This window comes from Oncorhynchus mykiss, chromosome 9 (genome assembly GCF_013265735.2).
Source record: "Oncorhynchus mykiss isolate Arlee chromosome 9, USDA_OmykA_1.1, whole genome shotgun sequence".
NCBI classification, from domain to species: Eukaryota; Metazoa; Chordata; class Actinopteri; order Salmoniformes; family Salmonidae; genus Oncorhynchus; species Oncorhynchus mykiss.
In genome coordinates this window covers 16,118,300-16,144,553 of record NC_048573.1, presented here as the reverse complement: position 1 = coordinate 16,144,553, position 26,254 = coordinate 16,118,300, and the positions used below count along the sequence as shown (strand labels likewise).

At 38.3% G+C, this 26,254-nt stretch overlaps 7 non-coding genes across 7 annotated transcripts; 2 read left to right on the top strand and 5 right to left on the bottom strand.

Moving 5' to 3' along the window:
* Positions 1–980: 980 nt before the first annotated feature.
* On the bottom strand, positions 981–1,054 carry trnan-guu. Its single transcript has one exon. It is a non-coding gene; the product is annotated as a tRNA-Asn (tRNA).
* A 9,129-nt stretch (positions 1,055–10,183) lies between these two features.
* Positions 10,184–10,257, bottom strand: trnan-guu. The gene has a single exon. It is a non-coding gene; the product is annotated as a tRNA-Asn (tRNA).
* Positions 10,258–10,875: 618 nt separating this feature from the next.
* Positions 10,876–10,949, top strand: trnan-guu. Its single transcript has one exon. It is a non-coding gene; the product is annotated as a tRNA-Asn (tRNA).
* A 487-nt stretch (positions 10,950–11,436) lies between these two features.
* On the top strand, positions 11,437–11,509 carry trnak-cuu. Its single transcript has one exon. It is a non-coding gene; the product is annotated as a tRNA-Lys (tRNA).
* A 168-nt stretch (positions 11,510–11,677) lies between these two features.
* Positions 11,678–11,750, bottom strand: trnak-cuu. Its single transcript has one exon. It is a non-coding gene; the product is annotated as a tRNA-Lys (tRNA).
* Positions 11,751–14,751: 3,001 nt separating this feature from the next.
* trnav-uac lies at positions 14,752–14,824 on the bottom strand. Its single transcript has one exon. It is a non-coding gene; the product is annotated as a tRNA-Val (tRNA).
* Positions 14,825–23,517: 8,693 nt separating this feature from the next.
* On the bottom strand, positions 23,518–23,590 carry trnav-uac. Its single transcript has one exon. It is a non-coding gene; the product is annotated as a tRNA-Val (tRNA).
* Between the last annotated feature and the right edge of the window lie 2,664 nt (positions 23,591–26,254).

Genomic DNA, 26,254 nt, shown 5'->3' with positions numbered 1-26,254 from the left:
TTACTCAAGTATGACAATTGGGTACTTCTTCCACCACTGGTAATATATAATGATGATATAGTCCTTGGAGCAGGATGCTTATCTATATACAAAAATATGTTTCTTTGAGCCAGATTTTCCATACAGAACGGTCAAGATATACAGTAATAAAACCACAGGCCTTTGCTTTCAAATCAAATCAAATCAACGTTTATTTGTCACGTGCGCCGAATACAACAGATCTAGTAGACCTTACAGTGAAATGCTTACTTACAGGCTCTTAACCAATAGTGCAAAAAAGGTATTAGGTTAACAATAGGTAAATAAAGAAATAAAACAACAGTAAAAAGACAGGCTAGAAACAATTGTTCAGGAGTCTTATGGCTTGTGGGTAAAAACAAGGTAGAAGCCTTTTTGTCCTAGACTTGGCACTCCAGTACCGCTTGCCATGCGGTAGTAGAGAGAACAGTCTTTGACTGGGGTGGCTGGGGTCTTTGACCATTTTTAGGGTCTTCCTCTGACACTACCTGGTGTAGAGGTCCTGGATGGCAGGCAGCTGAGCCCCAGTGATGTACTGGGCCGTACGCACTACCTACCCTCTGTAGTTATTTATATACCCAATCGGGCCACCGTCTCCCATTTTTACCAGTGGTTTCAATGCAACTGTTCTCATGTTGTATGTTCAAACACATCAATCAAATCTTTAGATTAACAGTCTAAGGCTCAAAGCAATAGCGCCACAAACATGGAGTTGGTAGAAAGCTGACCTTTGACCCCTGGCTGTCTGTGATCTCATTCTATATGGATTTTAGATATATGGTGAAGGCCACTGACACCCATTTTACTAGGATGGAAAATATCATACTCCTCCTCTTTTACATTTAACAGCTCACCAATCACGTCTAAAAACAGAATACAGGACAAGTCAGTCACACACGGAGTCAAATTTACACTAGAGGAAAGTCTTCTGACATCACAGAGCTCAACGAATGGAAAACACTCGTCCCTGGGTGGGCTTGAACCACCAACCTTTAGATTAACAGTCTAACGCGCTAACCAATTGCGCCACAGAGACTAAGCTGCTAGGAGGAGGACACACGTGGAACAAGGATCACGTTCATTTCATGGCAATCACTCCGCCGTTACATGGTTGCAAGAATTCTATCATCTTATCCAGACAGAGAAATATTCAGCTTTCGGTCATAATTGTATAGCAAAACAGAGGGGTAACATCCAGATCTGAACAGACGTATATACTACATGGTTTAACTTAAAGATATATGTTATCTTTAAATGCTATCAAAACCAAAAAACTCCCCGTGGCAAAACTCCCCAAGGCAGCCTGAAAAGTAGCAGAGTTTTTCGTTAGCCTCTTACCAATAAAAGACGGACGCTGGAAGGGTCTGAATACTCAGCGTCAAAGTCGCTAAATTGACTCTATACACTAATTCAAAATTTCACAAAGTTATACAGTATACGGCTATCCACTCTAGAATCTAGGGAAAAACATGGCAATTCAAGAGGGGTGCTAAGAAAGCAATGCCAAAACGTTGTTTTCTTTGCCCTATTACATTATAAATCACATATAATGAATCTAGATTGTTCTCTATAATATTATAACCTTAATAGTAATGTGTTGATGAAATAAGAGCGTTAATTTGCTGTGACCATTGCTAGTGCAGACCGCACCACTCTTGGTTGTATCTCATCCATATTCATTTTTTAAATTACACTAGGCAAGTCACTTAAGAACAAGTTGTTATTTACAATGAAGGCCTACACTGGCCAAACCCGGACGACGCTGGGCCAATTGTGCGCCACCCTATGGGACTCACAAATCACAGCCAGTTGTGATAGAGCCTGGATTCAAACCAGGGTGTCTGTAGTGTCGCCTCTATATCATTTTGGGATGGGTAAATACAAGTGAATATATTCATGAAAGTCACCTTGTCTGGGAGAAATGTACACGGTTATAAAAATGTCACGCCGGGGTAAGCTTACGCAAAACACTCACCTCATTTGAAGTGTTACCAAAATCCCCATTGGGAAAAATGTATGGTCGAAAAACAATTGTAACCATTTTCATGTTTGACTGCTAGGTTTTATGGGTATTATGACTCATACTGTGGTCATCTATTATAGATTCTTAATTGAAGGTCCGTTAGCCAGATCGATAACAATGACATGGTCCTTTGAGTGAGATTTATATTTTCAAAACAGAACGGTCAAGATCTACAGTAATAAAACAACAGACCTTTGCCACCACCATCCATTTTACAAGTGGGTTAAACGACACTGTAGAGTAGCTATAGTGGAGTAAAGACAAGTACTGAAGGTCATTTTACAATGAGGCTTCTCTCACAAGCAGAAGTAAAACGAAAATAAAAATCTTACCTCCCCGTCGGGGAATTGAACCCCGGTCTCCCGCGTGACAGGCGGGGATACTGACCACTATACTAACGAGGACTGAGTCTATGCTGGATTCCTACCTATGCAGATCACTTCAGTTAAAGCAACAGCATCCCCTTCGTTGTCAGTAAAAGTACACCTTTAGACACGCATACACACACAACAGACTATCACGGTTATTTGAATATTCAAAAATCCGAACAAACCTCAGTATTCCTTTACTTGTGTGCGTGTTCATTTTACCTTTTTTTTCTAAATTAAATGATCATTGAGACATTATTACATACAGGGATACACCGTGACAATTGAAATTCTTTATTTAATAAAACAACAGTTGAACTGTTGATTTTTTGGAGCTAGCGCATTTAGTCCTCCAATAAACTCTGACAACCTATTTTCTCCACTTCAAATAGAAATTACTGTCGCGTACATAGCCACGGTTCCACAAAACCTGACCCAGAGCAATGCAAAACACTCACCAGAAAGGTAATTTCAAACAGAATTCATCAATCATGGCGAAAATCAGACTTCTCTTTCACCGTTGCTGTTAGCCAAAAACTACTGGAGAATTGCAGCCTGTCCGTTGTGGTAGCCTGCCTTTGACGTTTGTGTCATTCTGACTTGTCAAGTGTTTTTTTTAACTGCGTTTTTCAATGTCGACTATCCTGATAGCAGAAATAATGTCATATTATCCGAAGAGTGAAATAATTTCAAATGCCCATCCCTAACAAACACGATACCAACATGTGTCGACAAACAAGTCCTGCGCACACTTTAAACAACGAGACAAAATATATTCATTTTAATTTTCTCAAAGTTATACATAATGATATACAGTGATTTATCACAATGGGGTTTCTGAAAATGAAAATAAGCTCTAGCAGTAACAAGAGTAGACAATAGATTCTGAATTTATTGTTCCTCAAACCAGATTAATATATACATACATACACATATACAGTACCATTTAAAAGTTGGGACACACCTCCTCATTCAAGGGTTTTTCTACATTTGTTTTACTATTTTCTACATTGTAGAATAAAAGTGAAGACATCAAAACTATGAAAAAACACATGGAATCTTGTAGTAACCAAAAAAGTCTTAAACAAATCAAAAGATATTTTATATTCTTCAAAGTAGCCACCCTTTGCCTTGATGACAGCTTTGCACACTCTTGGCATTCTCTCCACCAGCTGCACCTGGAATGCTTTCCAACGGTCTTGAAGGAGTTCCCACAAATGCTGAGCACTTGTTGGCTGCTTTTCCTTCCCTCTGCGGTCTAACTCATCCCAAACTCTCTCAATTGAGTTGAGGTCGGGTGATTGTGGAGGCCAGGTCATCTGATGCAGCACTCCCATCACTTTGCTTCTTGGTCAAATAGCCCTTACACAGCCTGGAGGTGTGTGGGTCATTGTCCTGTTGAAAAACAAATGATAGTCCCACTAAGCGCACACCAGATGGGATGGCGTATCGCTGCAGAATGCTGTCGTAGCCATGCTGGTTAAGTGTACCTTGAATTCTAAATAAATCGCCAACAGTGTCACCAGCAAAGCATCCCCACACCATCACACCTTGTCCTTGCTTCACGGTGGGAACCACACACACGCGGAGATCATGCGTTCACCTACTCCTCGTCTCACAAAGACAGAGCGGTTGGAACCAAAAATCTCAAATTTGGAGTCAGGCCAAAGGACAGATTTCAACCGGTCTAATGGCCATTGCTTGTGTTTCTTGGCCCAAGCAAGTCTCTTCTTATTATTGGTGTCCTTTAGTAGTGGTTTTGTTTTTACAGCAGTTTGACATTGAAGGCCTGATTCACATAGTCTCCTCTGAACAGTTGATGTTGAGATGTGTCTGTTACTTGAACTCTGTGAAGCATTTATTTGGGCTGCAATTTCTGAGGCTGGTAATTCTCATGAACTTATCCTCCACAGCAGAGGTAACTCTGGGTCTTCCTTTCCTGTGGCGGTCCTCACGAGAGCCAGTTTCATCATAGCGCTTGATGGTTTTTGCGACTGCGCTTGAAGAAACTTTCAAAGTTGTTGTAATTTTCTGGATTGACTGACCTTTGTGTCTTAAAGTAATGATGTACCGTCGTTTCTCTTTGCTTATTTGAGCTGTTCTTGCCATAATATTGACTTGGTCTTTTACCAAATAGGGCTATCTTCTGTATTCCAGCCCTACCCTGTCACAACACAACTGATTGGCTGAAACGCATTACGAAGGAAAGAAATTACACAAATTAACTTTTAACAAGGCACACCTGTTAATTGAAAGGCATTCCAGGTGACTGCCTCATAAAGCTGGTTGAGAGAATGCAAAGAGTGTGCAAAGCTGTCATCAAGGCAAAGGGTGGCTACTTTGAAGAATCTCAAACATGAATATATTTTAATTTGTTTAACACTTTTTTGGTTACTACATGATTCCATGTGTTATTTCATGTTTTTTATGTCTTCACTGTTATTCTAAAATGATGAAAATTGTCAAAATAAAGAAAAACCCTTGAATGAGGAGGTGTGTCCATATATATATATATAAATATATATATATATACAATACATTTAGTTATTAATTTATATATATATATATATATATATATATATATATATATATATATATATATATATATATATGTATATAACTAAATGTATAACTAAATGATATAGTCTGTCGAGCCAGATTAATATACAGTGGTGTAAAGTACTTAAGTAAAAATACTTTAAAGTATGAAAATTGGGTACTTTTTCTACTACTGTTATTTATACTTTTACTCAAGTATGACAATTGGGTACTTCTTCCACCACTGGTAATATATAATGATGATATAGTCCTTGGAGCAGGATGCTTATCTATATACAAAAATATGTTTCTTTGAGCCAGATTTTCCATACAGAACGGTCAAGATATACAGTAATAAAACCACAGGCCTTTGCTTTCAAATCAAATCAAATCAACGTTTATTTGTCACGTGCGCCGAATACAACAGATCTAGTAGACCTTACAGTGAAATGCTTACTTACAGGCTCTTAACCAATAGTGCAAAAAAGGTATTAGGTTAACAATAGGTAAATAAAGAAATAAAACAACAGTAAAAAGACAGGCTAGAAACAATTGTTCAGGAGTCTTATGGCTTGTGGGTAAAAACAAGGTAGAAGCCTTTTTGTCCTAGACTTGGCACTCCAGTACCGCTTGCCATGCGGTAGTAGAGAGAACAGTCTTTGACTGGGGTGGCTGGGGTCTTTGACCATTTTTAGGGTCTTCCTCTGACACTACCTGGTGTAGAGGTCCTGGATGGCAGGCAGCTGAGCCCCAGTGATGTACTGGGCCGTACGCACTACCTACCCTCTGTAGTTATTTATATACCCAATCGGGCCACCGTCTCCCATTTTTACCAGTGGTTTCAATGCAACTGTTCTCATGTTGTATGTTCAAACACATCAATCAAATCTTTAGATTAACGCCACCCTATGGGACTCACAAATCACAGCCAGTTGTGATAGAGCCTGGATTCAAACCAGGGTGTCTGTAGTGTCGCCTCTATTTCATTTTGGGATGGGTAAATACAAGTGAATATATTCATGAAAGTCACCTTGTCTGGGAGAAATGTACACGGTTATAAAAATGTCACGCCGGGGTAAGCTTACGCAAAACACTCACCTCATTTGAAGTGTTACCAAAATCCCCATTGGGAAAAATGTATGGTCGAAAAACAATTGTAACCATTTTCATGTTTGACTGCTAGGTTTTATGGGTATTATGACTCATACTGTGGTCATCTATTATAGATTCTTAATTGAAGGTCCGTTAGCCAGATCGATAACAATGACATGGTCCTTTGAGTGAGATTTATATTTTCAAAACAGAACGGTCAAGATCTACAGTAATAAAACAACAGACCTTTGCCACCACCATCCATTTTACAAGTGGGTTAAACGACACTGTAGAGTAGCTATAGTGGAGTAAAGACAAGTACTGAAGGTCATTTTACAATGAGGCTTCTCTCACAAGCAGAAGTAAAACGAAAATAAAAATCTTACCTCCCCGTCGGGGAATTGAACCCCGGTCTCCCGCGTGACAGGCGGGGATACTGACCACTATACTAACGAGGACTGAGTCTATGCTGGATTCCTACCTATGCAGATCACTTCAGTTAAAGCAACAGCATCCCCTTCGTTGTCAGTAAAAGTACACCTTTAGACACGCATACACACACAACAGACTATCACGGTTATTTGAATATTCAAAAATCCGAACAAACCTCAGTATTCCTTTACTTGTGTGCGTGTTCATTTGACCTTTTTTTTCTAAATTAAATGATCATTGAGACATTATTACATACAGGGATACACCGTGACAATTGAAATTCTTTATTTAATAAAACAACAGTTGAACTGTTGATTTTTTGGAGCTAGCGCATTTAGTCCTCCAGTAAACTCTGACAACCTATTTTCTCCACTTCAAATAGAAATTACTGTCGCGTACATAGCCACGGTTCCACAAAACCTGACCCAGAGCAATGCAAAACACTCACCAGAAAGGTAATTTCAAACAGAATTCATCAATCATGGCGAAAATCAGACTTCTCTTTCACCGTTGCTGTTAGCCAAAAACTACTGGAGAATTGCAGCCTGTCCGTTGTGGTAGCCTGCCTTTGACGTTTGTGTCATTCTGACTTGTCAAGTGTTTTTTTTAACTGCGTTTTTCAATGTCGACTATCCTGATAGCAGAAATAATGTCATATTATCCGAAGAGTGAAATAATTTCAAATGCCCATCCCTAACAAACACGATACCAACATGTGTCGACAAACAAGTCCTGCGCACACTTTAAACAACGAGACAAAATATATTCATTTTAATTTTCTCAAAGTTATACATAATGATATACAGTGATTTATCACAATGGGGTTTCTGAAAATGAAAATAAGCTCTAGCAGTAACAAGAGTAGACAATAGATTCTGAATTTATTGTTCCTCAAACCAGATTAATATATACATACATACACATATACAGTACCATTTAAAAGTTGGGACACACCTCCTCATTCAAGGGTTTTTCTACATTTGTTTTACTATTTTCTACATTGTAGAATAAAAGTGAAGACATCAAAACTATGAAAAAACACATGGAATCTTGTAGTAACCAAAAAAGTCTTAAACAAATCAAAATATATTTTATATTCTTCAAAGTAGCCACCCTTTGCCTTGATGACAGCTTTGCACACTCTTGGCATTCTCTCCACCAGCTGCACCTGGAATGCTTTCCAACGGTCTTGAAGGAGTTCCCACAAATGCTGAGCACTTGTTGGCTGCTTTTCCTTCCCTCTGCGGTCTAACTCATCCCAAACTCTCTCAATTGAGTTGAGGTCGGGTGATTGTGGAGGCCAGGTCATCTGATGCAGCACTCCCATCACTTTGCTTCTTGGTCAAATAGCCCTTACACAGCCTGGAGGTGTGTGGGTCATTGTCCTGTTGAAAAACAAATGATAGTCCCACTAAGCGCACACCAGATGGGATGGCATATCGCTGCAGAATGCTGTCGTAGCCATGCTGGTTAAGTGTACCTTGAATTCTAAATAAATCGCCAACAGTGTCACCAGCAAAGCATCCCCACACCATCACACCTTGTCCTTGCTTCACGGTGGGAACCACACACACGCGGAGATCATGCGTTCACCTACTCCTCGTCTCACAAAGACAGAGCGGTTGGAACCAAAAATCTCAAATTTGGAGTCAGGCCAAAGGACAGATTTCAACCGGTCTAATGGCCATTGCTTGTGTTTCTTGGCCCAAGCAAGTCTCTTCTTCTTATTGGTGTCCTTTAGTAGTGTTTTTGTTTTTACAGCAGTTTGACATTGAAGGCCTGATTCACATAGTCTCCTCTGAACAGTTGATGTTGAGATGTGTCTGTTACTTGAACTCTGTGAAGCATTTATTTGGGCTGCAATTTCTGAGGCTGGTAATTCTCATGAACTTATCCTCCACAGCAGAGGTAACTCTGGGTCTTCCTTTCCTGTGGCGGTCCTCACGAGAGCCAGTTTCATCATAGCGCTTGATGGTTTTTGCGACTGCGCTTGAAGAAACTTTCAAAGTTGTTGTAATTTTCTGGATTGACTGACCTTTGTGTCTTAAAGTAATGATGTACCGTCGTTTCTCTTTGCTTATTTGAGCTGTTCTTGACATAATATTGACTTGGTCTTTTACCAAATAGGGCTATCTTCTGTATTCCAGCCCTACCCTGTCACAACACAACTGATTGGCTGAAACGCATTACGAAGGAAAGAAATTACACAAATTAACTTTTAACAAGGCACACCTGTTAATTGAAAGGCATTCCAGGTGACTGCCTCATAAAGCTGGTTGAGAGAATGCAAAGAGTGTGCAAAGCTGTCATCAAGGCAAAGGGTGGCTACTTTGAAGAATCTCAAACATCAATATATTTTAATTTGTTTAACACTTTTTTGGTTACTACATGATTCCATATGTGTTATTTCATGTTTTTTATGTCTTCACTGTTATTCTAAAATGATGAAAATTGTCAAAATAAAGAAAAACCCTTGAATGAGGAGGTGTGTCCATATATATATCTATATATAAATATATATATATATATACAATACATTTAGTTATTAATTTATATATATATATATATATATATATATATATATATATATATATATATATGTATATAACTAAATGTATAACTAAATGATATAGTCTGTCGAGCCAGATTAATATACAGTGGTGTAAAGTACTTAAGTAAAAATACTTTAAAGTATGAAAATTGGGTACTTTTTCTACTACTGTTATTTATACTTTTACTCAAGTATGACAATTGGGTACTTCTTCCACCACTGGTAATATATAATGATGATATGGTCCTTGGAGCAGGATGCTTATCTATATACAAAAATATGTTTCTTTGAGCCAGATTTTCCATACAGAACGGTCAAGGTATACAGTAATAAAACCACAGGCCTTTGCTTTCAAATCAAATCAAATCAACGTTTATTTGTCACGTGCGCCGAATACAACAGATCTAGTAGACCTTACAGTGAAATGCTTACTTACAGGCTCTTAACCAATAGTGCAAAAAAGGTATTAGGTTAACAATAGGTAAATAAAGAAATAAAACAACAGTAAAAAGACAGGCTAGAAACAATTGTTCAGGAGTCTTATGGCTTGCGGGTAAAAACAAGGTAGAAGCCTTTTTGTCCTAGACTTGGCACTCCAGTACCGCTTGCCATGCGGTAGTAGAGAGAACAGTCTTTGACTGGGGTGGCTGGGGTCTTTGACAATTTTTAGGGTCTTCCTCTGACACTACCTGGTGTAGAGGTCCTGGATGGCAGGCAGCTGAGCCCCAGTGATGTACTGGGCCGTACGCACTACCTACCCTCTGTAGTTATTTATATACCCAATTGGGCCACCGTCTCCCATTTTTACCAGTGGTTTCAATGCAACTGTTCTCATGTTGTATGTTCAAACACATCAATCAAATCTTTAGATTAACAGTCTAAGGCTCAAAGCAATAGCGCCACAAACATGGAGTTGGTAGAAAGCTGACCTTTGACCCCTGGCTGTCTGTGATCTCATTCTATATGGAGTTTAGATATATGGTGAAGGCCACTGACACCCATTTTACTAGGATGGAAAATATCATACTCCTCCTCTTTTACATTTAACAGCTCACCCATCACGTCTAAAAACAGAATACAGGAATACAGTCACACACGGAGTCAAATTTACACTAGAGGAAAGTCTTCTGACATCACAGAGCTCAACGAATGGAAAACACTCGTCCCTGGGTGGGCTTGAACCACCAACCTTTAGATTAACAGTCTAACGCGCTAACCAATTGCGCCACAGAGACTAAGCTGCTAGGAGGAGGACACACGTGGAGTAACGATCACGTTCATTTCATGGCAATCACTCCCCTTTACATGGTTGCAAGAATTCTATCATCTTATCCAGACAGAGAAATATTCAGCTTTCAGTCATAATTGTATGGCAAAACAGAGTTTTGAGAGTTCTTGACATTAGCTGCTAGTTTCTCTAAAGTCTTCCTCTACGAGTGTGTTTGATTGAAATGGTGGAGCCTGTCAATGCCATGGGCCCAGGTGTCATTTACAAGAGGTTGTTGTTTTTTGTTTGTAAATATTTAGGTTTTGTTTGTTTCCAGATCTGAACAGACGTATATACTACATGGTTTATCTTAAAGATATATTTTATCTTTAAATGCTATCAAAACCCCAAAACTCCCCGTGGCAAAACTCCCCAAGGCAGGCTGAACAGTAGCAGAGTTTTTCGTTAGCCTCTTACCAATAAAAGACGCTGGAAGGGTCTGAATACTCGCTAAATTTACATTTGTGAATATGACATTTTTCCAAAAGAAAAATGAAATTAATAACATAAAAATGTCATGCTCCCCTCACCTGCAACATCTTCAATCATCAAAGAATATAAAACCTTCCTTTTCCCATTGTGCTGTGTCTCTGTGGCGCAATCGGCTAGCGCGTTAGACTGTTAATCTAAAGGTTGGTGGTTCGAGCCCACCCAGGGACGTGTTTCGTTTTTTTATCAAAAGGGTTTCATTCAACAAGTAAGGAAATGATCCTCAGACATATTTGTTCATGTATAAGTACTCTACTATTGAAGTGTTACCTAGTTTGTGTTAGTAAACCATAAAACCACGTTTTTCCCCCACTGTTGACTGAAAAGAAAAATCGCAGATAAGAACATAGCAGTGAAAACATAATTAATCCTACAACAGAGAGGAGAATATTACCACAATCTCAGCACAGATTCATTCTGATTTTAATTAGTATTTCTGAGGATAATTTCCTGACTTCAAAACAACTGTTTTATGAATACTTACTGAAAATATTGCATCCCTGGGTGGGCCCTAACAGGATAGTCGATTGCGCCGCAGAGACAGAGATGACCGCAGTAGCTAAAATAAAGAGTTTTGGTTCTGTGAAAGTGCTCACGTTTCACGAGGAAGCGAGGGTTTGAAGGTGTAGCAGGCATACATACAAACGGATAATACAGAGCCCGGCTAGCTCAGTCGGTAGAGCATGAGACTCTTAATCTCAGGGTCGTGGGTTCGAGCCCCACGTTGGGCGCTCACTTTTAATCAGAAACTGGCTTCCAACCTCCCAGCAATAATCGCAACATTTTGCAGCTATGGAATTGAATTCATATAATTTCATTAAGATATCAAATCAAATACTGAACACAAGGGAGCTACAATCTTCGTCGATGAGCACAGTGAGGTTAGAAATAAAAAATAACGCCCAACGTGGGGCTCGAACCCACGACCCTGAGATTAAGAGTCTCATGCTCTACCGACTGAGCTAGCCGGGCAATTTACATAATAGAAGGAAGAGCCTAAGAAGAGCACGACAACAAATACATCTAAAATTTCCAAAATGTTACAGTTTTCATAATGCTTCAGTCACTCAGCATAGCATAAGAACAAGGCATTTGCCATGGCAAAATAATTGTAATGTATTCAATATTATTATTCCAGTATTTCCGTTGTCATTGTCGGAGTGGACACAGTTTATAAGACTATCAACTCCCGAGATTAGGCTGGCAATACTAAAGTGCCTATAAGAACATCCAATAGTCAAAGGTATATGAAATACAAATAGTATAGAGAGAATTAGTCAACGCGTCATAATTCCTATAATAACTACAACCTAAAACTTCTTAACTGGGAATATTGAACCACCAGCTTTCATATGTTCTCATGTTCTGAGTAAGGAACTTAAACATTAGCTTATTTAGATGGCAGATATTGCACTTTTACTTTCTTCTCCAACACTGTGTTTTTGCATTATTTAAACCAAATTGAACAAGTTTCATTATTTATTTGAGATTAAATAGATTTTATTTATGTATTATATTAAGTTAAAATAAAAGTGTTCATTGTTCATTCAGTATTGTTGTAATTGTCATTATATATATAAACATCAGCCGATTAATCGGTATCTGCTTTTTTTGGTCATCCAATAATCGGTATCAGCGTTGAAAAATCATAATTGGTTGACCTAATTCTACATTAAATAACCGAATATGCTTTGAACAAAAATATAAACGCAACATGTAGTGTTGGTCCCATGTTTCATGAGCTGAAATAAAAAAGATCCCAGAAATGTTCCAGATGCACAAAAAGCTTATTTCTCTCAAATTTTGTGCACATCCCTTTCAGTGGGTATTTCTCCTTTGCCAAGATAATCCTTTCACCTGACAGGTGTGGCTTATCAAGAAGCTGATGAAAACAGCATGATCATTACATAGGTGCACGTTGTGCTGGAGACAATAAAATGTCACTCTAAAATGTGCAGTTTTGTCACACAACACAATGTCACAGATGTCTCAAGTTTTAAGGGAGCGCTAAATTGGCATGCTGACTGCAGGAATGCCCACCAGAGCTGTTGCCAGATAATTGACTGTATGTCTCTACCTTAAGTCGCCTCCAACAACGTTTAAAACATGTGGCAGTATGTCCAACCGGCCGCGCAACCGCAGACCACGTGTATCGTGTTGTGTGGACGATGGGTTTGCTGATGTCAATGTTGTGAACAGATTGCCCTATGGTGGTAGTGGGGTTATAGTATGGGCCAATGAAAGCAATTGTATTTTATCGATGGCAATATGAATGCACAGAAATACTGTGATATCCTGAGGCCCATTTTGATTCCCTTGTTTTAAATAGGTATCCATTTTTCATTTTTTATTTTAGTAAATATCTTACCCCTTATTTTTCTTAAATCTGAATTGTTGGTTAAGGGCTTGTACGTAAGAATTCCACTGTAAGGTCTGTTGTATTCGGCACATGTGAACAATAACATTTGATTTGATTATGGCCTAATTTATTTATTTAAATTCCTGTAACTCACTAAAATCTTGGAAATTGTTGCATGTTTATATGTTTGTTCAGTATAATAGCATAGTATAACCTTACTCTATGACAAAAACAGCATTGCATTCCATCGTGAATGATAATTCAAGTTTTACCGGTGAAACACCCATCCAGCATCTGCATACCAACTATTTGATCTCAATCAGTTTCATGGGGATATGCATTTAGATTTTCTTGAGTTATACAGTGTTGTTTAGAAGTAGCTTACAGTGTTGTTTAGAAGTAGCCTACAGTGTTGTTTAGAAGTAGCCTACAGTGTTGTTTAGAAGTAGCCTACAGTGTTGTTTAGAAGTAGCCTACAGTGTTGATTAGAAGTTGTCTAGTGTTGTTTAGAAGTAGCCTACAGTGTTGTTGAGAAGTAGCCTACAGTGTTGTTTAGAAGTAGCCTACAGTGTTGTTTAGAAGTAGCCTACAGTGTTGTTTAGAAGTAGCCTACAGTGTTGTTTAGAAGTAGCCTACAGTGTTGATTAGAAGTTGTCTAGTGTTGTTTAGAAGTAGCCTACAGTGTTGTTTAGAAGTAGCCTACAGTGTTGTTGATAAGTAGCTTACTGTGTTGCTTAGAATTTTTTGGCAAATGGTGTTAAACTGCAGCATAGCCTCTGTGCGCCTCTGGGCAAAATACACAATGTTGAGTTATGACCACATAAGAGAAAAATGCAGTGTTTTTGTCTTACAGTAAAGTTATACTATGTCATTATATTCACTTCTGTTACGTAGAATACTACTATTATGTGATCTTGCAGACAGATGTTTTACAAAAAAAGTGTTGCCAGCTCACTTACATGCTGACCACACTGCTCGCGTCGCAAAATACATGTACACATACATGTTATTCAACCATTGCACACACACTGTGCGCTAACGAGCATCTGCATTGCCTAGCCCTAAAATAGAAGTTGCTTCTATTTGTGGTGCAGAACGCGCTGCAAGTCCTGCCTCTCCCATTTTCTCAATGGCCTTTGGAAGCATATAACCCACGTGCCAGCTCCTCATTGGTTATACCCACGTGGGTGATTGAAAGATGAACTGAGGTCGGTCGGTTGTGGTAATACACCATATTATGAAAGTTAGATGCCAATCGCCATATAAAGTCCAAAGATGAAAAGTCCTGGAAGGAGAAGAGATGACTAGAAAAGATTTGGTTGAGCATTTATGTGTGGATCAATTGTCAGAGTAGAGGACCTTGTGCATTTCTTGTAAAATAACAACTCAACGTTTATATCCTTGGACAAATTAGCTAGCAACAGCACGCATGCTAGCTAAATAGGCAAATTAGCTGGGAACTGCAAACTAGCAAACAAAATCTTCCGCGCACACGTGTGTCCGGTTTGGGCATGGTGTTAGACAGATATTTCCTGTCAGATCCCAGATAAAAACTGGCAACCCTCAGGTTGTTGGCTCACCTCTATAACTGCTAGGCTACTGCCGCCAAAAGCATGGTTCTACTGGGGCTCGAACCCAGGACCTTCTGCGTGTAAAGCAGACGTGATAACCACTACACTATGGAACCACATAGATTTAACTCCACCACGCACAGTATTGAATCATATTACACATCCTTTATGCTTCAAAGCCGTACGCCAATTATCTATATGTGATATGGATTTTGTTGTTGTTTGGTGTGATGCTGATGTTGACTTGGTGATGTCTTGTCTGCAGGGGAAATTCTGAATAAGAGCAAAACAGTGCAACACTACAAACTACGAAGAGGAAGCTCAGTCAACCTTATTCGTCGTTCCTGTGAAGAATAAGTCAACACGTTACTTATTGTTACTGTATATGCTATCATGGCTGAAGAAAGCAGAATATATAACATTCATATTTATCTTTATGTCAACACTAAGTGAGATAAGATACAAGACACCATCATTATTTTATAGCGGCATCACTGACCTAACAGTATATAAGCTTCTACTTGATCATAACCAATTATGTATAATAGTGGGTCCCAACCAGGGGTAAATTGGTTTTGCATTAAACAACATTTTCAGCCATGACCTTGTCTGAAGGACAAATGGATAAACAGGTTAATGTCAAGCCCTGCATTAAACGTAGGCCTACATTAAACACCACACATTGGCTGCTACAGTAGGCTGAAAGATAGAACAGCTATTTTCCATGTTAAAATTTTATGGATGCATTTTCTCCATTGTTTTTGATGGTAGGCCACTCTGGTAGGCCTACATTATGGTCAAATAGCCACTGTTAAAAACAAGATAAAGTGGGTACTGCATCAGTGTTCACAGTAAATGCACACCAGAAGTTTGCACAGAACTTTCACAGCATTCAAGTTTGCGCTCAGCAGACCTGAAAACTGCCTCAGTGCTGAAAAAAAAACATTAAACACTACAAGCCATTACCACAGAGTTGTAACAAACACACAAATAACTTTTCATGTAATATTTTGTGTCATTTTATGAATGTCAATTTGCTTTTAAAAATAAAACGGGTATATATGCTGACTTGGGACAATTGTAGGGTACTTATTCTACAAGATCGTCATTAGTTTAACTCGTATAAAGCTGGAAGGTAAATAAAAGCAAAAAAAAACATTCAGATTCTAACTGCAAACTAGGCTAAAGTCAAACATTGGGCTTATGGGCCTACAATGGTCCCCTAGCTGTAGGCCTAGTTCAGACTTCCAATGTCCACTAAAACCTGTGCAGCGAAACTGTGAAACGTACTTCATAATTAATCAGCTAAAATCTATGACCTAGGGCAAATTATATGTCTTACCTCACAAATTACTATGGGGATAGTAGATTGATATAGGCTAGTGCTTTTGCTGTTCGTTAGGCCTACTCATCTTGTTGGCTGACGAAAAGTAATTGTGGACAGTTCTTTCAATATCTTCAATATGCACCTCGGAATTGGATATGGACAAGCGTAGTTGCGTCCCTGATGTGTCTGACTTGTAGCCTGTGGAAAGAGCCGATCATGCGACAGAGAGCCATGTGAGTGAGAGGCGCTTTGGATTGCGCAGCACAGTCAGGAAGAATGGCAAAACACAGCATTCCAGACCGCAAAAGGCAAGGATTTTTTTAGGGTGCAATACAGCCACAAAGGGGATGCTGCCATGGAATTCAAGGCATTATCAAGTGCTTTTCAAATTGTGAATGAGAGACTATTGGAGTGTGTACAGCCTGCGCAAATAACAAAGCAGAGCTCATGCCTTTCAAGTTACTTTTTTAAATTATCAAAAGTCACATCAAGCAGCCTTACAATGTATTACAAATCTAAACATCTAGCCCAACATTTGTGAAATAACTAAAGTTACATTAATAACTCTAAATTAAGTATATAGGAGTAACTATTTATTAACTGCTCAACACAGAATAGCCACATATTCTTCATACTATAAATATAAAATAATGCCACACAATTGTATTAAATATTCACGTATTAGGCTCATGATAACATTGAGGATGTGGACAAGTTCAATGTCTATGTGAAATGTGCAGGAAAGACCCTGGATATGGAGGTGTTCCCTCTGGAGAAAATCACAGTTCTGCTGGAAAATGGATGTCAAAAGGCAGGGAAGAACCCCTGCACAATGCAGCTTGTTTACGATGGTATTTATCTTTTAACATTAAGATTACTTTGTTCTGCAATTTCACACAAGGGCCAACGAAATCTGACTTCCACATGAATCCAACCCCTCTGAAAGACACACATCAATACACAGGTTGGCGAGGTTGGAGCAGGGGGCTGCCACACTGGGTGCCAGTGGAGCAGTTGTTGTGGGGGGTAAAGTACATTGCTCAAGTGCAGAAAGCAGGCAATGGAATCTAGGATTTGATACCACACTAACTAAAATGTTTTTGTGGAAACTTGTTGCCTAGACCCATTCAATTAACCTAACACAAAGTATTGCTGTGTTCAATACCTACAGTAATGAAGTGACATTACCACCCATATGGTTATAAAAAAAAAGGTATTTACCTAGGCAAGTTTTATGTTGTAAATATACTGAACAAATAAAACACAAAATGCAACAATTTCAACAGTTTTTCTTAGTTACAGTTCATATAAGGAAATTAGTGAATTGAAATGAATTCATTAGGCCCTAATCTATTGATTTCATGCCTGGGAATACAGATATACATCTGTTGTTCACAGATGCCATCGATAAAATGCAATCGTGTTCATTGTCTGCAGTGCCCCAACACCACGGGGCACTCTGTTCACAACGATGACATCAGCAAACCGCTCGCCTACACGACACCATACATGCTGTCTGCCAGGTGCCTGGTACAGTTGAAACCAGGATCATGAGGCCGGTTGGAAGTACTGCCAAATTCTCTAAAACGATGTTGGAGGCCGCTTATGGTAGAGAAATGAACATTCAATTATCTGGCAACAGCTCTGGTGGGCATTCCTGCAGTCAGCATGCCAATTGTGGGCTCCCTCAAAACTTGAGACATCTGTGACATCACATTTTAGCGTGGCCTTTTATTGTCTCCAGCACAACGTGCACCTATGCAATGATCATGCTGTTTTCTGCTTCTTGATAAGCCACACCTGTCAGGTGGAAGGATTATCTTGGCAAAGGGGAAATGCTCACTAAACAGATGTGCACAAACTTTGAGAGAAATAAGCTTTTTGTGCATCTGGAAACTTTCTGGAATATTTCATTTCAGCTCATGAAACATGTACCGTTTATATTTTTGTTCTGTGTAACTTAAAGGTCCAATGTGCAGAAATCGCTCCTCCATTTCCTGTTTGCTAAAATTCGAATAATTCGCCTAATTTCAGTTTGTGACAAAATAAGCACTCAGAGTGTAGAGAATCATTGTACCATCTAAACCGATGTGAAATATGTTATCAATTACAAACAAATATATAGTATTTTCAGCTGTTTTAAGGTGGTGTACAAAACCGAAAGTAAAAGACGCAGAAACCTTAGAACGGAAGCATAGAAATAGAGCACAAACAGATCTACAGCTTCTTAGACTTGCTTTCAATGAGAATGACAGATTTATAAATCCCATTTCTATGTGAATTTGGTCAAGTCGCCCAAAAAGGTACATATTGCAGCTTTAACGGTTTTGTGTTTTATGACATTTTTGACCCCACATTGCATTAAATATTCTGAACTATAACGACTGAAGTTACTTGAACATTGGGGCGGCAGGTAGCCTAGTGGTTAGAGTGTTGAGCCAGATTGAATTCCTGACAAGTTAAAAATCTGTCATTCTGCCCCTGAACAAAGCAGTTAACCCACTGCTCCTAGGCAGTCATTGTAAATAAGAATTTGTTCCTAACTGACATGCATTAAAAAAAGATTTTGTTCTTGGGAGCATAGAAATGTAGGATCCCTTCTAGTTAAATTATTAACCACCTTTAGGAAAAAAATTCAAGTGTAAGTAGTTCTGATTAGTGATTTTGCATGGCCATGTCTTAATGTTTAACACTGAGTTACTATTCCGGGATCTTTAGTTCACGGGGCTAAAGATCCCGAAGCGTCTGCGCATGTGCGGATCACGTTCTGCACATGTCTATATTTTAGGGCTGACCACATTTAGTCAACTGTTCGATTGTTTGGTCATACATAGGCTGTTGGTCGACCAAGATTTTTTTAAAGGAGCAGTGGCAAATGTATTTCAAAAATAATTATGGCACACGAGACACCTGTCTGATTCACACCTGTCTGAGTACACTAATCCACTGCTGCGGCAGTGGGGATGGCACCCTTGCCTTTTGTTTGGAGAGCTCCTGTCAATCTTGAGTAAGGACATGCACCTAATTACGCATAGAAGTAGGACTAGTCTACCTGGTCTGTGCGCAAACATAGGCCTATAAATGTGCCCATTTGGGGATCTGATACGATTTCTGATTGTCATAACTCACAATCACTGTAGAGCTTCTCAAAGTACTTCTTTCTTCGCCTGAAACAGCAAGTAAACAAAGTCTGTTTTTACATCCGTTGAGAATTAAATAGTTCCTCAACAGCCTATTTGAAAAACTTTCCAGCTCTCTCCCTTTTGATTGCCACTCAGCATGAAAGGGGATAAATACTCAATCATCTGATCCGGTGGAAACTTCATAAAACAGGTCAACTTCTTATCCCTTGCGCAAAATAGCCTAAAGCAGTGTCTGTCTGTCCAGCGCTCACTGACACTGGAATCTGAGGGCCCAGAATATTTTCTACAATGTTGCAAGTTTGCTAGCATGAGCTTTGCACCAGACCAAGTAACAAGTGCTACAATAGTTGATGCAATGTATCAAGCTTCTTGCAGACAGGCCAAGCGCAGCCAATGTTATTTGTAAGATATTTATTTTTAATAAGGATATTTTCTACCTTCAGGCCACAATGTTTTGATTTTTTGGCTTAGAAATGGCAGAATCAGCGAAAGGGGGAGTTGGGTCAGGTGAAGTTTTTTTTCTCTTCTGTTATCTAGATCTCTGGCGCCCTCTTGAGGCATTTGTCTTCTTTCATCAAAATATAAGCTTTAAACATCAAACAAGTTCAATGCATATAGATGATTTTATGAAAACACATAGGGTGTGTCTATATCTAGTGGTTAGAGCGTTGGGCCAGTAACCGAAAGGTTGCTGGATTGAATCCCTGAGCTGACAAGGTAAAAATATTTTGTTCTGCCCCTGAGCAAGGCAGTTAACCCACTGTTCCCTGGGTGCTGACGATGTGGAAGTTGATTATGGCAGCCCCCTGCACCTCTCCGATGCAGAGGGGTTGGGTTAAATGCGGAAGACACATTTCAATTGAATGCATTCAGTTGTACAACTGACCAAGTATCTCCCTATATGGAAAAATACACTTTTAAAAATGTTGAGTCCATGTCCTGAATAATTGAGGCTGTTCCGTAGGCAAAATGGGGTGGGGTGGGGGGGTTGCAACTCATTATTAGGTGTTCCTAATGTTTGGTATACTCAGTGTATATGTCTATGGTGTATGTAGGCACCTGAGCTGAGCCATAAGGGAAACTTGGAATCTACCACCACCCTATCAGATAAGGGGGGAAACGTTTTATTTTTGTCAGCACACTTTGGATCGGAAATCACCATCACCCACTAAGTAATTTTGGCAATTCAAAGTGTTTGAGCGAGTAATATATCAATATTTATCTTTAAAAATGTGTTATGACATAGCCTATGAATATATAGCTCAACTTTGGATTTCAACCCTGTTTAAAAACCGAAAGGTTTAGACAGTTTGGTAGTTTTTACAGAGTGAACTTTTCTTTTCCTCCCACTTTGACTATATAAAAAAATATGCATATACACCGATTGTTTAAAGCAAACTACCTAAATTATTGCTACTGGGGAATCTGAACAATCGATATGAACGATCAGCAGGTAGGCTATATAGCAGGGATGTGACAAATGGATATAAACAGACATGTTTTGTGTAATTTTTTCATTAATACGATAAGAAAAAAATCTTACAAGTCCACATCAATTCACAATGCAGAATAATTGTCCTATTACGCATGTATGACTGCTAGGGCCGGGCAGTTAAATTATATCTTTACGCAAGCCTTTACAGACATGAAACGCAGCTACCGAAACATGTCAATAGCGACAATTGGTAACTTTTCAGACCATTAAAAAAAGTGACAGTAGAATTATGCTTTTTCCCTGACAACAATAAACATCGCTGAATGATGTGCTGCTGTGTTAATTTGTATGCTTTTTTTATGGTATGGTAAATAGATGCGTTTTATTTCTACTAAATGTCTTGGTAAGTCATGGTTTTTAACAAACTTTAAAGTACTTTCAGAGATTGGTATGCGCGCAGGCAGCAGGCAGGCAGGCTGCGCAGAGCAGAGCAGCAACTCAAGAGTATTTTATTGGCAGTTCTGCCGAGTGATGGATGTTAGTCCTTTCTAGCGAGTTTTTCCTAGCCACCGCGCTTCTACATCTGCATTGCTTGCTGTTTGGGGTTTTAGGCTGGGTTTCTGTACAGCACTTTGCGACATCAGCTGATGTAAAAAGGCTTTATAAATCACTTTGATTGATTGAACAGACCGAAGACTGAACACACACTTGAATCATTAGCAAAGAGACAGAGCAGCCAGGCCAGCAGAGGGAGAGAGATGAGTGGCAGGCAAAAAGCGTGAGAGTTGTGTCTCAGGCGGTTGCTTAGTCTTCTTTATACTGGTGAAACCATTTAGAGGTCGACCGATTATGATTTTTCAACGCCGATACCATTATTGGAGGACCAAAAAAAGCCGATACCATTAATCAGCCGATTTTTATATATATATTTGTAATAATGACAATTACAACAATACTGAATGAACACTTACTTTAACTTAATATAATACATAAATAAAATCAATTTAGTCTCAGATAAATAATGAAACATGTTCAATTTGGTTTAAATAATGCAAAAACAAAGTGTTGGTGAGTAAAAGTGCAATATGTGCAATGTAAAAAAAACTAACTTTAAGTTCCTTGCTCAGAACATATGAAAGCTGGTGGTTACTTTTAACATGAGTTTTCAATATTCACAAGAAATAAGTTTTAGGTTGTAGTTATTAAAGGACTATTTCTCTCTATACCGTTTGCATTTCATATACCTTTGACTATTGGATGTTCTAATGGGTACTTTAGTATTGCCAGCCTAATCTCAGGAGTTGATAGGCTTGAAGTCATAAACAGCACAATGCCTGAAGCACAGCGAAGAGCTGCTGGCAAATGCAGGAAAGTGCTGTTTGAATGAACGAGCCTGCTGCTGCCTACCACCGCTCAGTCAGACTGCTCTATCAAATCATAGACTTAATTTTAATATAATAAACACAGAAATACGAGACTTAGGTCATTAATATGGTCAAATCCAGAAACTATCAATTCGAAAACAAAACGTTTATTCTTTCAGTGAAATATGGAACCGTTCCATATTTTATCTAATGGGTGGCATCCTTAAGTCTAAATATTACTGTTACATTGCACAACCTTCAATGTTATGTCATAATTATGTACAATTCTGGCAAATTAATTACGGTCTTTGTTAGGAAGAAATGGTCTTCACACAGTTCGCAATGAGCCAGGTGCTGCTGCATATACCCTGACTCTGCTTGCACAGAACGCAAGAGAAGTAACACAATTTCCCTAGTTAAAATAAATTCATGTTAGCAGGCAATATTAACTAAATATGCAGGTTTAAAAATATATACTTGTGTATTGATTTTAAGAAAGGCATTGATGTTTATGGTTACACATTGGTGCAGCGACAGTGCTTTTTTCGCGAATGCGCTTGTTAAATCATCGCCGGTTTGGCAAAGTAGGATGTGATTCAATGATAAATTAATGAACAGGCACCGCATTGATTATATGCAACGCAGGACAAGCTAGATAAACTAGTAATATCATCAACCATGTGTAGTTAACTAGTGATTATGTTAAGATTGATTATTTTTTCTAAGATAAGTTTAATGCTAGCTAGCAACTTACCTTGGCTCCTTGCTGCACTCGCATAACAGGTAGTCAGCCTGCCACAAAGTAAAAACAATAACCTAACAACCTAAGTAATAAAGCCTGATATTGAGCAAGCTATTTTACAAACATTTGAATGCTAAAGGTGACACGCAGCCTACCTGTTGTTGGACAGGCGCGCAAAACAGTGGTTTGACTAGGCTACTGATATTGCCAGGGTTGTTTGGCATGAAAAATGGCTTGTTGATCAATGACTGTTACAGTTACATGTTTAGTTCGACAAAAGATGAGGTATTTTCACAAGGTAACAAGAAAGTAATATGAGCAACAACAAAATTGTGAACCCGGCAATTCGGAACATTTGAATATATTTTCTGACTGATGCAAGCTATTGGATTGGTTTGGTCTCCTGCCACAATATGCACTCACATCTTAAACATTTGGACCAGGGACTGATATGATCGGTTAATCTTTACATTCCTAACAGTGAATGATTTTTTAGAGCGGATGGTATTAAACTGCAGCAAAGCCTATGTATATTTGGCTTTTGGCTACATAAGAGAACAATGCAGTGGTGTTTTTTATCTTACAGTAATGTTATAATATGCTATTCAGTTCTGTTATGTACAATACTATTATTATGTGATTTACAGACAGATTTTTTTTTTTTACAGTGCAGCAGCACTCCGGTTGCCAGCTCACTTCCAGACAGATTTTTCCTGTCAGACACGAGAGATATGACCTGGGAACCCTCCGGTTGCTGGCTCACCTCTCAAACCGCTAGGCGGCCTGCCGCAAAAAGAATGGTTCTACTGGGGCTCGAACCCAGGACCTTCTGCGTGTAAAGCAGACGTGATAACCACTACACTATGGAACCACATAGATACATCACCACAACGCTCAGTATCGAATCATATTACACATCCTTTATGCTTCAAAGCCGTACGCCAATTATCTATATGTGATATGGATTTTGTTGACGTTTGGTGTGACGCTGGATGTTGACTTGGTGATGTCTTGTTTGCTGGGGAAATTCTGAATAAGAGCAAAAAAGTGAAACAAAACAAACTACGAAGAGGAAGCTCAGTCAACCTCATTCGTGCAGGTTGACATGTAGAATAAGTCAACACATTACTTATTGTTACTGTATATGTTATACATATTTACCTTTGTGTTAACACTAAGTAATAGAAAATACGCGACACCATCTATATTATATAGTGGCATCACTGAACTATCAGTATATAAGCTGTTTGGCACCATACCATAATTATGACTTTGATACCCGGTTAAGTATCTCTATACCATCACGATACTTAATACCAAAATGATACAAAGGAAAGCATGTTAACCAAAGTCACAAAATGGCACAATCCAGACAGATCAACTCAGCTACTGCTCTGTTCAATCGTTGGGCTTCTTATCGTTAATTTTTTTTTTTTTTTTAAAGACAGCCATGTATGCATTAATGAGTCAATTATACATTCACATTATACATACATTCAATTTGACTTTGTTTTACCAATCTAACTACATAACAACATAATGATAATAATTTATTTGAATGGTAAATCTCTATTGATTATCTGGGTAAATCAAGATGTAGTTGAATTTGTTTTTACGGCCAGCATCCCGGAGTCGCCTCTTCACTGTTGACGTTCGAATTCGGTATAACAGACTCGTTAGAACTTTGACCACACGCCCTCTAGATGCACTACATGCCCTCTATCAAATCAAAACGGAATTTTTACTAAAAACAAAAGTTGAAAATGCTAGACATTTATAGAATACCTAGTTTGATGTTTCTGTGACAAAGGGTGAATTAGTTATTGATTTATACCACTTATACCACTTATAGATTTGATGTATTTCTATCAAATCAGAACTGGAATGTTTACTCAAAACAAAAGGTTGTAAAAGTATGCTAGACATTTATACAATAAATCATACATTGCTTGATGATTCTGTCATAATCAGTGAAAACGTTATTGATTTATATAGCTTTAAATGGCATTTTATAGATGTCTATCAAATCAGAACTGGAACGTTTACTCAAAGGTTGTAAAAGTATACTAGATATTTAGAGAATAAATCATACCTAGTTTGATGAATCTGTGACAAACGGTGAATTAGTTATTGATGTATACTTCTTTAAATGGCATCTTATAGATTGTATGTATTTCCATCAAATCAAAACTGGATTTTTTATTCAAAACAAAGGTAGTAAAAGTATGCTAGACATTTATAGAATAAACCATATATATTTTTATGTTTCTGTGACAATCAATGAATTAGTTATGGATTTTACAATTTTAAATGGCTTTTGGCGATTGTCTGTTGATTGAATGTCTCTTGAATGTCGGAATGTGTGAGTAGAAAACCAACTTTACTTCGGTGACAAAAAGCACATTAAAACACTAATGCAATTATGCTATACAATGGTTTGACTGTTTCTATTTCAATTTTTTTTGTCTGCTATTTAAATATTTTTGACAATTGCTTCTGAACTTCATGTTACCTACCACGCTTTGAAATGGCGAATGGAAAAGCCTGTGGCCTACTCATAAATTTCAAGTGCGTCATAAGACACAAAATATATATTATTTGACCAGCACATGTTAACACGAATACAATTATGTTCATTGTTCAAAATGTGTCTGGGTTATTTATTTACTTTTGCCATATTTGCCAACTTCATCTAATTGTCATACCTTCTATGTAGATCTGAGGCCTACTCTTCAACAATTACTTCTCTCCAACTTATCTTGATAAGGGCGTTAATTGGACAATTTTCCTGTCCTGGGTGTCACGGGAAATGTATGGAGTAATTACGTGTCACCGAAAATGTATGGAGTAAAAAGTACAACATTTTCTTTAGGAATGTAGTAAAGTAATATTAAAAGTTGTGAAAAATATAATTAGAAAAGTTAAATACAAATACCCCCAAAAACACTTAGGTAGAAGTTTAAAGTAGATTTACTTAAGTACTTTACACCACTAATAGTTCATTTACACAGTTTCTATGATATAAGGTAGCTCTTGTATTAATGTAATTAGCACGAATAAAGCCTTTACAAGATGAGTTTGTGGGAAATTGTAGCATTTTGATTAGGCTATTAAGTCCTATTCATTACATGTAAATATCCGCAATAAAACTATTATTTAACCTATCCCACCTAAAATTACAATTGTCCTTTTTGTAGCCTATTACTACTTGAAATTAAATGCGCTTTCTCTCATGATGATTGAAAGTTCTGTTACATTTATTTAGCCAAATGACACCTGGCTGTCAGGTAAGTGCAGCTACAGTTTGTGTTTACATATCCCATTAGTTAACACTACACGTAATCCTAAATCTGATCCGCCGATGTCAAATATTGATCAGATTTCTGCAACTGATTTAACCATTCACATCATGTTTTATTTTGTAGGTTATTCATTGTGATTGGTCCCTGGGCCCATAGGATGTCATTTTGAAATATATAAAAGCCTCAACCTTTTTTCTATCTCTGACATCTGTTAAAGACCAAGAGCAGAGACG